Consider the following 11983-nt stretch of genomic DNA (forward strand, 5'->3'; position numbering starts at 1 on the left):
CATCCATCCAAAATAATCAGAGTGAAATAGATAGGAATCTAAATTGAAAACCAATAATCTGCTGAACACCTATTTCTCCATTATTTTATCCTACCCAATCCTCTTTATATATTCAGGTACAGGTAGGATAAGCATTTAGTTCTCGCATTCAGTAGCTTACTGTGGATTATTTTCTTGTTTGTTCTGTCCTGGATAGGTTGCAAAAGGGGGTGGTTATCAGGATAGATCTTGGGGTGGAGAGGTGAAAAAGGAATGTTTATTTGTTCCTATATAGATATTAAAGTATGCTTTACACGTATCCTCTTAATGCTTGTAACTAAGCTGTGAGTCGGTGAGTATTGCCTCCCATAAATGAGCAAACTGAGTTTTCAAGAAGACAGTGTATCCCAATCTACTGGTAATAGTTTTTTATCTGTTTAAATGCTACAATTCGAAGCAGAGATGTATGCAATGGAAACGGCTTTCTTCTCCATTCTTCCTTCTCTTCAATCTCTCCTGCACACATGCAATGACACATGGGCGTGTGTGTACACACTTAGAAAATCATACACCTATCCCACAAGACTCAGGAAAGCCTACCATCCTGAAACAGAAATGCAGTTAAACTTCTCAATTTGTAACCCCTAACAGAGTAGTTTAACTATCAATGCGATTAACACTTAACTGCCCCTAAATGTTATTTCTTCAGCCTCTCACCCCAGGTGTCGCCTCTTATCGTTCCTCATGTTCCATGGAACCATCCCTACTCCTCTCACATCACCAGTTCTTAGAACGTGTTGTCCCAGCCAAGTCTGATGATTTTCCTACAGACTCTAATAACAAGTCAAGTAGAGCAGGCCTGGCCTTGGGGAAATGACTGTTAACTCCCTCCATGCAGTGTAAGCCTGGTCGATGACAGAACAGAACATTTGCTTTCTTTCCTTTGTTCACTTTGTTATTTTTCCAGCAATCCAATGAACTCTTTCTTTCCTAATTCGTTTTCTGCTCAGCGGCTTATCAATGTTGTCTCTTTCAAACTGCATAGATCAAACAACGCTAGATCGTTGTCAAGAGACAAGAAAGTTAAATCATTGGGGAGAAGGTAAAAATAGCTCTGACTAAATCTCTACTGGGCTTTGGAGAAAACTATAATATGTTCGTTTTTCTTTCATATTGGCTGGCTGGCTTCATTCTTCATTTCTAGAATGACGGTAAAGTGCATTATTACTATTATTATTATGATTATCATCATCATCAGCAGCAGCAGCATGGCAGTGTTTAGATAAAGCTGGATAGCCCTAGTCAAACTTCTCCTCTCCTGGATGGAGACAAACAAAACATCATGTTGTGTCAGTATGAACAGTATGGATTTTTCTCCACCAAGATAGTCAGCTCAGTTCTATATAAATGTTATTAAACTCCACATTAAACAGCATGTTTGTGTGGGTACCAAGCCCAGAAGTGCTTGACAGCTAATGAATAAACATATACTTTATTTCTAGCAAGTCTTTTTTAAGGATACAGTGCCTGAATACTTTTGGCAAAAAGACACATTTATTTTGTTTAAAAACACATATGCTCACATGGAAACGCAAGTAAATCAGGCAGTGTCACTCCAATTCTTGAGTATATAAATAAGTAAATGTCTGATTATTTTGCCTGAAGAATGTCAAAGGGACTAAATCCCAGTCAGTTCAGAGAAAATGCTGCTGCCACATTTCCTGCTCCGACCCCACCCACTCAAGGGCCTGGTGTCACTTACCCATCTCAGGCGCTCTCTGGAGCACGTATCTCTTTTTCAAAACAGAAGGACTTGTGAACACAAAGTTCAAAGGGCTTTCCAGAGCACAGCCAAATTAGCCCTTATTTAGAAAGAGAAACATGGCTTTTTTAAAAGAAAAACCTAACAAAGACAGCAGGTATAACCTAATAATAGAGTTTAGAGCTGGAATTTTCATCCCTTCTCTCTGTGTAAGTATTTTCATTCATATTTGTTGGCTTTCAATACTTTACTACTTCTTGAAACACATATGTGCCTAAATTAAAGAGTTTACCTTCTTTTGGCATCATCGTTAAATAAAGGATTACTTGTTTTTTCTATCTCACTATTACTGAATTTATTATCCACATTTCCCTAATTTCTCTGGGGGATCTCGGGTCGTTGATAGCCAAAGATGTTAATACAGAAAGCTACTTACTCTAAATGTACAGCATGAAGTTCATACATTCAAATGGTGTATGGGGAACTAATAAAACCAGAACAGCAAGTGTGATAGGAATATTACATCTATGTGGAATTTTCAAAGACCAAGACTACCAACCACATGATATTCTCTCCTGGTTTACCAAAATGAGAGGAACTCTTCTGGTAACAGTTACTCTTATGGATGGCTAAAACTTACATCACCCACCAAGTACAATGAAGCACTTAAGAGCTGGATCCCTGAGACGACGTGGACCTGCTCCGAAGGAAATCCAGGGCAGTCATGGCTGGTGACTGCTCCGTGGACAGTGTCACGGACACACCTTGCATCGTCACCTGGGCACTGGAACTGTGATTAACGACCGGTCAGCCTGGGACTGAGAGCCTCTTAATAAACTCCGAGCTTCGGAACAAAGCTATCATTCTAAGGAGTAGTTTAGTGTGTTATAATGAACTGAAAGAAGGCAGAAAGTAAAGGCAGGGAGACACAGGCACTCTGCTGGAAAGCACAGTCATTAAAAATAATGAGCAGTCTTTCACTTCCTTCTTTTTATTAACTTTCTGTAAAGGACAACCCGACACTTTATTATTTAGCGCAGTCTCCACTTTTACTAATATCCGTTAGCAGATGGCTAAGAATTTTTCCACAACATGCTCCATAATACTTAGAACCACCCTGGAAAACACTCAGGGTCTTTTCCTTTCCCTTTTTTGTTTTGTACGTCTTAGAATTGGCTTTTCCAATAACTGCCTCTAAGCTAAACAAAACTTTGCCATCCCTCTCTACTTCTAAAATACACAAAGGTAGCATTTTAGGGGGAGAGTTGAACACAGAGAGCAAGGACAAAGAAAAAGACTTCAAGCGCTCATCCTAAAGTACTATTCAGTCCAAATTTCTCCCTCCAATTGCCCCTGCGGTGCTAATTTATGTCTAGGAATCTGTAGGAATGGTGTCGACACTTAATTGCTGGCACCGTTTGCATTAAGAATTCTGATAGGAGAAGAGAAGGCTGAATGAACCGGATGGTTGGTAAAAGGCCAGAATTTTAGTCTGGAAGAGATTTCTAGAATGAATTATGAAGCTAACTGCTCTGAGTTAGTACTTTGTTCCCTTGGAGAACTGCTGCATTAGTGCCAAATAGCAGAACTGAACTCTGATCTCTTTCCCTTGTAGTTAATAACTTAAGCCAAGCTTTTGATCAAAGGGAAGGAAACACAACAGCTGAGACCCAGGGAAATTACTGGCTTGACCAGAAGTCCCTCTGACCTGTGGATCCAGGAGACCCAGGCTTCTATTAATCAAAGAGTGAGAGAGGAAGTGGTATTTGAACACCTATTAAGTGTCAGGCACGTGCCAGGTACTTTATTTATGCTATTTCATTTAGTCCTCACACTAACCCCAAGGAATTGGCATTTTATCCATGAGTGATATATGCAAGGAAGGTTAGGATTCACTCATTCATTCATTCAACAAATATTTTATTGCACACTAACTATGTTCTAGGCATCATGCTAGATGTTAGGGATACAATGATAAACTAGACGGACATAGCGCTTGCCTTCAGAGAGCTCACAGTTTAATGGAGATATAGCATGAGTAGTTAGAAGCCTGATTAGCATCACAGAAGGGGCAGCAGGTGCTTGAGCAGGTGTAGAAAATTGGTGAATTACTCAACTATTCAACAAAGGATTATTGGAAGCCCGCAAGAAGCACTAACTTTGAAGTTTACCCCAAACTTTGGTCTTGCTCTTATGGAAATGTTCTACATCTGTGTTAATACATAGACATGTGACTATTGTAGTCTATGTAACTGAGGGACTAAATTTTTTATTTTATCTAACTTTAATTAATTTAAAATGTAATTCTAATAGAGATTGAGGGTTAGTAGCTACCATCTTTGACAGCATAGTTATAGATGATTCTCATGGGGCCGAAAGTATTCTGAAACTTATCCCCCTACCATTGCCTTTGGAGGGATTTGGTATGAATTGCTCTAGGAAGCCTAAGGAGTTTGTTTCTGCTGTAGTTATACTGAGACTCCTTCAATATGTAGGTGTCTTATATTTCTGGGGTGGTTCCAAGGAAGATATAAAGTAGCTCTAAGAAACCAACTTCAATATTGACTCCGATTGGATTCAACCACAAATAGACCTGGGTGAGTTCTTATATAAAAGTATTCTACTGGGGTTAGTCAATATAGACTAATTCAGCATTGGGCCATTTCACACAACAGCAGAGTCCCAGGTTCCCCTGCAACCCCTCAAACATGGTGGGTCCCAAGCTCTGCTTTAGTCCCAGTTAGAGCAAGAGATGAAGAGGCAGATTAACCTCTGGTTATCAGTTACGTAAAAGGGAAGAGGATTCAAGGTCTCCCCCAGGGTCAGAGCAGTAGTTGCAGGAAACACCGTATGTGTGCATGAAAACATAAACGCAGGCACGTATATACTCCCATGCAAGCACATATACACACTTGCCTTCAGGTGTTGGTATCTCCAGCGGAGCTGGTGATATATATATACCAGACACGGTAATTTCGTTAAGAGTTCTAATCAAGAATTGAAGTAAAGGAGAGGGTGATTTAAGCCTAAATAGAAGTGGAACTGAAAGTGTTTTAGATCCTTTTGCCAAAGCACCTAACTTATTATATGAGCTTGTTTTAGATTAAAAAGATACTATCTATCGAGCAATAAATAAAATTAGTCCTGTTGGATATTTAATTGTTTATGATAAAATTTACTTCTTTGCTGCTGACTTAAGTTCCCATAGTTGATCTGTCTTTTCGCCTCAGAGACATATTCTCTTAGCTCCAGAGTATTTTTTAAAATAACATACAGTCAGGTATACTTCATATTGCCTCCTGGATGGAAAGAACTATTTTTCTTTCTCTCTGCTTTGAATCTACAGAATGCTACCTTCTTAGCCAGCCACTTGACCTCACACCGCCCAACTATGAGATGATGCTCTGTGCTTCTGACATGACTGCACCTTATTACTCACTTGGACCATTACTGACAGACTCCCGCCTACGGGCTTGCCATGCAATCTGGCAGCCACATCAAGAAACAACAGGAATCAGAGTCACAATTATCTCTTGCTTTATTCTTAAAGAAAGGAAAGGAGTCAGACCATTAAAAATATGATACGTATTGTGTTTTAGTATGCTTGCTAGTTGCCAATTACCTGCTCAGAAATTGGGCTTATGCAAGCACTATTCAAAAGTAAATTGGCTTGGTGCATGACTGACCTCAGATCATTTCATGAGATAGTAGCAATAAAAGCTTCCATTTATTGAAAGCCAATAATGTGCTAAGATATTTATTACACACATTCATCATTATATTCAGTTTTCACAACAACCACTAAAATAGAAACAATTATTTCAGTTTTTCAAGGGAGGAAACACAGCATCTATGAGTCAATACAACTGGTGTAAGATCACACAGTTTGGAAGTCACAAACTCCTATCTAACTCCGTGCTATTCCATTTCACCATTCTCTCTTCCTGTGAGTAAGGTCCCTGGGAGGAGAGATGGAAACAGAAGGGGTGGAGGCACAGGGAAGAATGCCAAGTTATCTAATTTTTTTCAAGTTAGTAGAAAGTGATAAAATGTCTTTCAATTTATGTCCTAGCACAATAATAGACACAAATGAGGTACTTATTGAATGAGAGAACTTTTATTTTATTTTCTTTCATGTTTATTCATTTTAGACAGGGAGGAGGGGCAGAGAGAGAGGTGGGGACAGAAGATCCGAAGCAGGCTGTGTACTGACAGCAGACAGCCCAATGCGGGGCTCAAACTCACGAACTGCGAGAGCACAACCTGGGCTGAAGTCAGATGCCTAACCCACTGAGCCACGCAGCCATCCCGGATGAGACAAATTTTTAAAAATCTGTTTTCAAATATTCATTTGAAATACAGTTTTAAGTGTGTATTATATGCAACCATTTTGTTAGGTACAAAGGCAAGAAAGAAAATGTCCTTACCTTTGAGGGCTTATGTTCTGGTAGAGAAAACAGTACAAGTAAGCACAGCAGTGAGCAATACACCAGGTGTTGCTGAAAGATGTGAAGAAAGTAGAACAGAGTGACTTGATCTGATGCCCCACGGGGCTGTGAGGGGCAAGAGCGCTAATTCAGATTGAATGCTTGGGAATTACTCACTGGGGGGGATGGCTTTTGAGCTAGGAGCTGAACGCCAGCAAAAAACCATCAGGATCCTCAGAGATCTTGATGTGCCAAGGAGAGTAGACCGACAAAAGGGAGTATCCTACTGCATGGACAGTAGGGGAGGGGAGGAATCAAAGATGCTGCCTAGAGTTTGGTTTCAGCAACTGGGTAAGACATTGGCCATTTCACCAACACCGGAAAACTTGGAGGAAGCAAATGGTTTGGGGGAAAACAAGAGTTCTATTTAATTTCCAGAAGACATTATTGTATTGCTTACTTTTACCAGGTAGACTGAATAAAATATCTTAATACCGGTGATTTTATATGGAGATTTTAGACATTTAGTGAACCCATCAGATATTTCCACTTGAAACAAAAAAACACAAGTGTTTACGATTATTCTTTTATAAGTTCTATTTTGAAGCTTGTCAAAAGTTATAAATTGGAAACCAATTTGACAATAAATTTCATATATTGAAAAAAAAAGTTATAAATAAGTCATTGGGATGTAATGTACACCATTGTGTCTATAGTTAATAATACCGTTTTGCACATTTAAAAGTTGCTAAGAGAGTAAATTTTAGAAGTCTGCTCAAGAAAAAATTTTGAAACTGTGTAAAGCGATAGATGTTAACTAGACTTACTGCGGTGATCTTTCACAATATATAGAATATCTAATCATTATGTTGTACACCTGAAACTAATAAATTGTTACATGCCAATTATAACTCAATTAAAAAATTAGCTCTACTTTATCAATTTTAATAAAGGAAAACAGGTGGGGCATCTGGGTGGCTCAGTCAGTTAAGCATCCAACTTCAGCTCAGGTCATGATCTCACAGTCCATGAGTTCAAGCCCCACATCAGGCTCTGGGTGGATAGCTCAGAACCCAGAGCCTGCTTCTGATTCTGTGTCTCCCTCTCTCTCTGCCCCTCCCCTGCTCACACTCTGTCTCTCTCAAAAATAAAATAAAAATTACAATTTTTTTTTAAATAAAGGAAAACAGGAACCTTTGAAAATGTCATTTTCACTTTTTCAGACTGTCCAGAGTGTTTTTAACTAGGCAATAGTATTCCTGAACATGTTTTTAAAAGAAAGTTTGTGTTCAATCAAAATTCAGTTTTTTATTGGAACTACTCAAAAAGGTACATAAAATTTTGTGAGAAAATTCTTTTTTCATGCACCTACATTCCTTTGACTCAAAGAAGATTACGAATTAGTAAAATTTTTCATTTCAAAGTACAACGATTTAAGGGGTGCCTGGGTGGCTCAGTCGGTTAAGCCTCCGACTTCGGCTCAGGTCATGATCTCACAGCTTGTGGATTCGTGCCCTACGTTGGGCTTTGTGCTGACAGCTCAGAGCCTGGAGGCTGCTTCGAATTCTGTGTCTCCCTCTCTCTCTGCCTCTCCCTGACTCATGCTCTATCTCTCTGTCTCTCAAAAACAAACATTAAGAAAAATTTTCATTTAAATACAGTGATTTATAAAGTCAGTTCTGGAAGACACAATATCATAGTCACATTATTATAATGCAATAATTGCAACCCAGCTGGCAAACGAGAATCATCTACCTGTTGTGGGGAAACAAGTCAAATCTCTTAACCCAGTCTTGGAAGAAAGTTCTTCCTTAGCAGTCAAATGTTGGGGTTGTGGGAAAGGCATTCCGGGCCAACACAGTCACAGATGCTTGAATCTGGCGGGGGGAACACAATGTGCCACATGACTGGACAATTTAGTTTTCTCTAGGCATATCCACCCTAAAAGAAAAAGAAAAATCATGTGGAAGCCTTGGGATCTGATCTGTCTTGATGTTTTGTTGAGTTTTATCAAAGTACCTTTTATTTCCTATATGTAAAAGTATTTCAGAACATCAGAAATGAAAGCAGAATTTTAAAGGTGGATTGACTTTTCATGCCATTACTTATTCCTTTAAAACTATTTCAAAAACATTATTTGATAATTATAAACTTAATTATATACATATATGGAGGGATATTCATTTGTGTGTCAGCATTCTGATATTTGTTTTTTTTAAAAAAATTTTTTTTTTCAATGTTTATTTATTTTTGGGACAGAGAGAGACAGAGCATGAACGGGGGAGGGGCAGAGAGAGAGGGAGACACAGAATCGGAAACAGGCTCCAGGCTCCGAGCCATCAGCCCGGAGCCTGACGCGGGGCTCGAACTCACGGACCGTGAGATCGTGACCTGGCTGAAGTCGGACGCTTAACCGACTGCGCCACCCAGGCGCCCCAGCATTCTGATATTTGTATAGACAGAATAACTGGCAGTTGGCTGAAATTTTTATTTTTTAATTAGATATTTTAGATTTATGCAATACTGTCCTCCATATCATTTTAATGTAAATGCCTTCTTATAACTTTTCACATACTTGGAGATTCTACAAGTAAAAAGCACATTCAGATACAAACTGAATTTGAATATAAAGTATACCTTAACTAATTTCTTGACCTAATGATTCAATCGCCCTAAGTTACTCGGAATAAGACTCTATTTAAAGATCATTATACAATCTAAATAATTTATTTAGATGTATTTATTTAAAGATAATTATAAAATCTATTTAAAGATAATTATAAAGTCTAAATAATTTAATGTGTGAAGCCTGTATGACTTGGTCAATTTCTGCTGAGTAGCAATTATAATAATTAAAAATATATATTTGTTAACGTCAGTGGTCTAGATAAATTCTAATTTCCCCTTCTGTATTTAGATTGAGCCGGTGGCCATTGTTTATAGAGTTTGATGGTTTCTCATCGTTATCCTAATTGTGAAAGCAGTAGAGTATGCAAATTATCAGAAAAAAATCTCCTACTGATAAACTATGCAAATGAAACATCAGGTGAGTGTATACATTCTTCTGTGTCATTAATCAGTTGATTAAGCTCTCCTAAAATGCAAATGACATGGCTGACCCCACCTCTCAAGCCTCCAAAGAATCCTTTATGTTGCCTATAATGCAGCCAAGACAATAAATGCAAATTCCCTGTGTTTCCTTTTAAAAGCCTGGAGGCGTTTAGTTATCCTTGTGAAGGCCCAGTGCTATAGCCTATCTATAATACTATTTATAATAATAGCATTAGAATCCCAAGCAAAACTCAGGGTGAGTGAGCTGCTCAGTATGCAATGCGACAGTAGATGAGTTTTCCAGACAACAGTTTTGAGGAAGAAAACCTGTAGGAAAAGAAAAGGAAGGATTTCAAGCATTGTTTGTTTTCTTTTTTAACTTGGCTTTTCTACACTCCTTCTTCTAAGATGCCATTTGTACATACAAATCACTTCAGTTTATTTTTAAAACCCACACAGAGAGATATTGTTTTGTTGTGGTTACATCCTAGTCAGTAGAGACCCAAAGCCTCCCATCGTGAGAGGAAATGAAGCCTGGCTGGGTCTTTAAAAGGCCTCCGTGTACATGTGGCTCCTTTCATCTCAGGCTTGTAATTGCTGTGATTCAGCCCCGAGCTTATTTCCAAAGGTAGCCTACTGAGAAAATTCTCAGTATCCAACCCAAGATACATTAAAGAACGTTGGTCCCACAAATGAAGCAAAGGTTACATTTATGTTAACAAGCAAAAGGACAAAGTCACTCTCCTCCCTCGTCCGAAGCTCCTTCAGCTGTAACCAATAAGCTGCCCTTCTGAAGTCATCCTGCTTCTAGGAGAACCAAGGCACTTGGATAAAACACAATAAAATATCAAGACAAATCAGATCCCAAGGCTTCCGAGTGAATTTTTTTTCAAGGTGAATAGACCTGGAGAATGTTGAGTTGTCCAGGCATGGGGTAGATTATGTTCTCTCGGTAGTTCCTGTTTGTGTGCCTGTGTTGGCCCAGAATGTCCTTCCCACAATCCTAACACCTGCCTGCTAAGGAAATGCTTTTCTTCCAAAACTTTGCTAAGAGTATCTTCAGATTTGATTCCCTTCTCCCAAAGGGGAGAGGATCATCTTCCTTCTTACCACCTCTGTAGCAAGCAATTGTGATGGTATGTCACCGTTGAGCAACCTGGCCTCCAGATTAGATTAGACCGTAAAGCCCCTGAGGCGGCGGCCTTCGCATCCTGTTTGCACCCTGTGTGCACGGCACGTGGTAGACCCGACTAGATATTTCATGAGTGAGGAAGCGTGGTCTGACCATGTGTCCAGATTTAGATTCCGAAAACTGGCCCACGCCCATGCTGATTCTAATGTCTTTTGATGATGATACATTTTCTGACAATACTGTCAGGTGAATACAAACTTGTGGACCCTGAATGGGGGCATTTAACCACTTCAGAACTGCAAATGCTCCTCAGAGAGAGAAAAGGAAACGAACAGCTAAAGAAAGCGAACAGAAACAGGAGGCAATAATATTGCCAGACAAAAACAAGTAATCGAAAAGGTTCATTTTTAGAATACTTGACAAGGCTAGCAGTTTCCCCCACTTTCCTTTATTCCTTTCTTGTGTACTGCACCTGCAGACTACCTAGAAAGCAAAGTTTTGGGTTATTTGGGAGAGATTATTCCATCCTTCCTTGTACAAATATATTTTACGCACCTATGTGGTATATTGCTATTCTCGTACCGTGGTCTCTCTAATGCCTATAATTGCCTGTAATTAAACATATTTAACAACCGGAAATAAAAATATAATATAGAGTCAATTGTTAAATCAAGATAAATTTTAAGGGTGCCTGGATGGCTCAGTCGGTTAAGCATCTGACTCTTGATTTTGGCTCAGGTCACGATCTCACTGTCCCTGAGAAGGAGCTCCACATCAGGCTCTGTGCTCACAGTGTGGAACCTGCTTGGGATTCTCTGTCTCTCCTCTCTTCTCTCTCCTCTGTCTCTGACCCTCCCCAGCTTGGGCGTTCTCTCTCAAAACAAATAAAAATTTTTTTAAACATTTTTAATCTTTCTTATTTTCTAAATAAACCAAGATACAGATAACATAGAATTGCTTACAAAGTGATAGGAGTCATTGTGCCCGTAGATCACCAAATCGTTCTAATAATTTAAAGTCATTTGTTGAATTTTAGGAATTATTGGTGTGCTCTTTTGCTTGATGTTACTGTTACTGGTTCAAAGATGCCCCTATCTGAACTGCACAACTGCACAATGGGGAAGGTTTCTCCCCATTAAATTAGTAGTATTAGATGCCTGCTGGTACTTAATTGCTGCCTGCGGGAGGCTGGGCACTGAGCCTACATCCAGACGCCTGACCCAACCAGCATCACTGTTATCCCCACCATCTGCCCTGTTATGTGCCTTGTCGCCCTCATCAACTTTGGGCCACTCCAGAGCAGGATATGAGTGACGTGGATGTTTCTGTCATTGGCCATCTCAGTCCACTCTGCAGCTGCTGAGAGTGACCCTCACCTGCAGGCACTGAACACCTGGGCTCAATATCCTAAATCATTTACCATCTGGTATGGAAGGCCTGTGTTTCAATAATTGAATGGCCAGTATGTTTTCGGCAGTGCTTACCAGCTAACTGTCGGCCTGCCTAGAATGTTCTGGGCTCTATAGGTAATTAAATGATGAGAGTCTAATTTTCTTAAATTAGCCAAGTAATCATCTAGAGCCTGCATAATAATTTCTAGAAACTTGGCTTTGACACTTGTGAACACGAAAT

General features: G+C 39.4%; 1 pseudogene; it reads right to left on the reverse strand.

The window, feature by feature from the left end:
- LOC115518682 overlaps positions 1–10546 on the reverse strand; it is a 136210-nt pseudogene extending 125664 nt beyond the window's left edge.
- Between the last annotated feature and the right edge of the window lie 1437 nt (positions 10547–11983).

Source organism: Lynx canadensis, chromosome B4 (assembly GCF_007474595.2).
Source record: "Lynx canadensis isolate LIC74 chromosome B4, mLynCan4.pri.v2, whole genome shotgun sequence".
In the NCBI taxonomy this organism is placed as follows: domain Eukaryota; kingdom Metazoa; phylum Chordata; class Mammalia; order Carnivora; family Felidae; genus Lynx; species Lynx canadensis.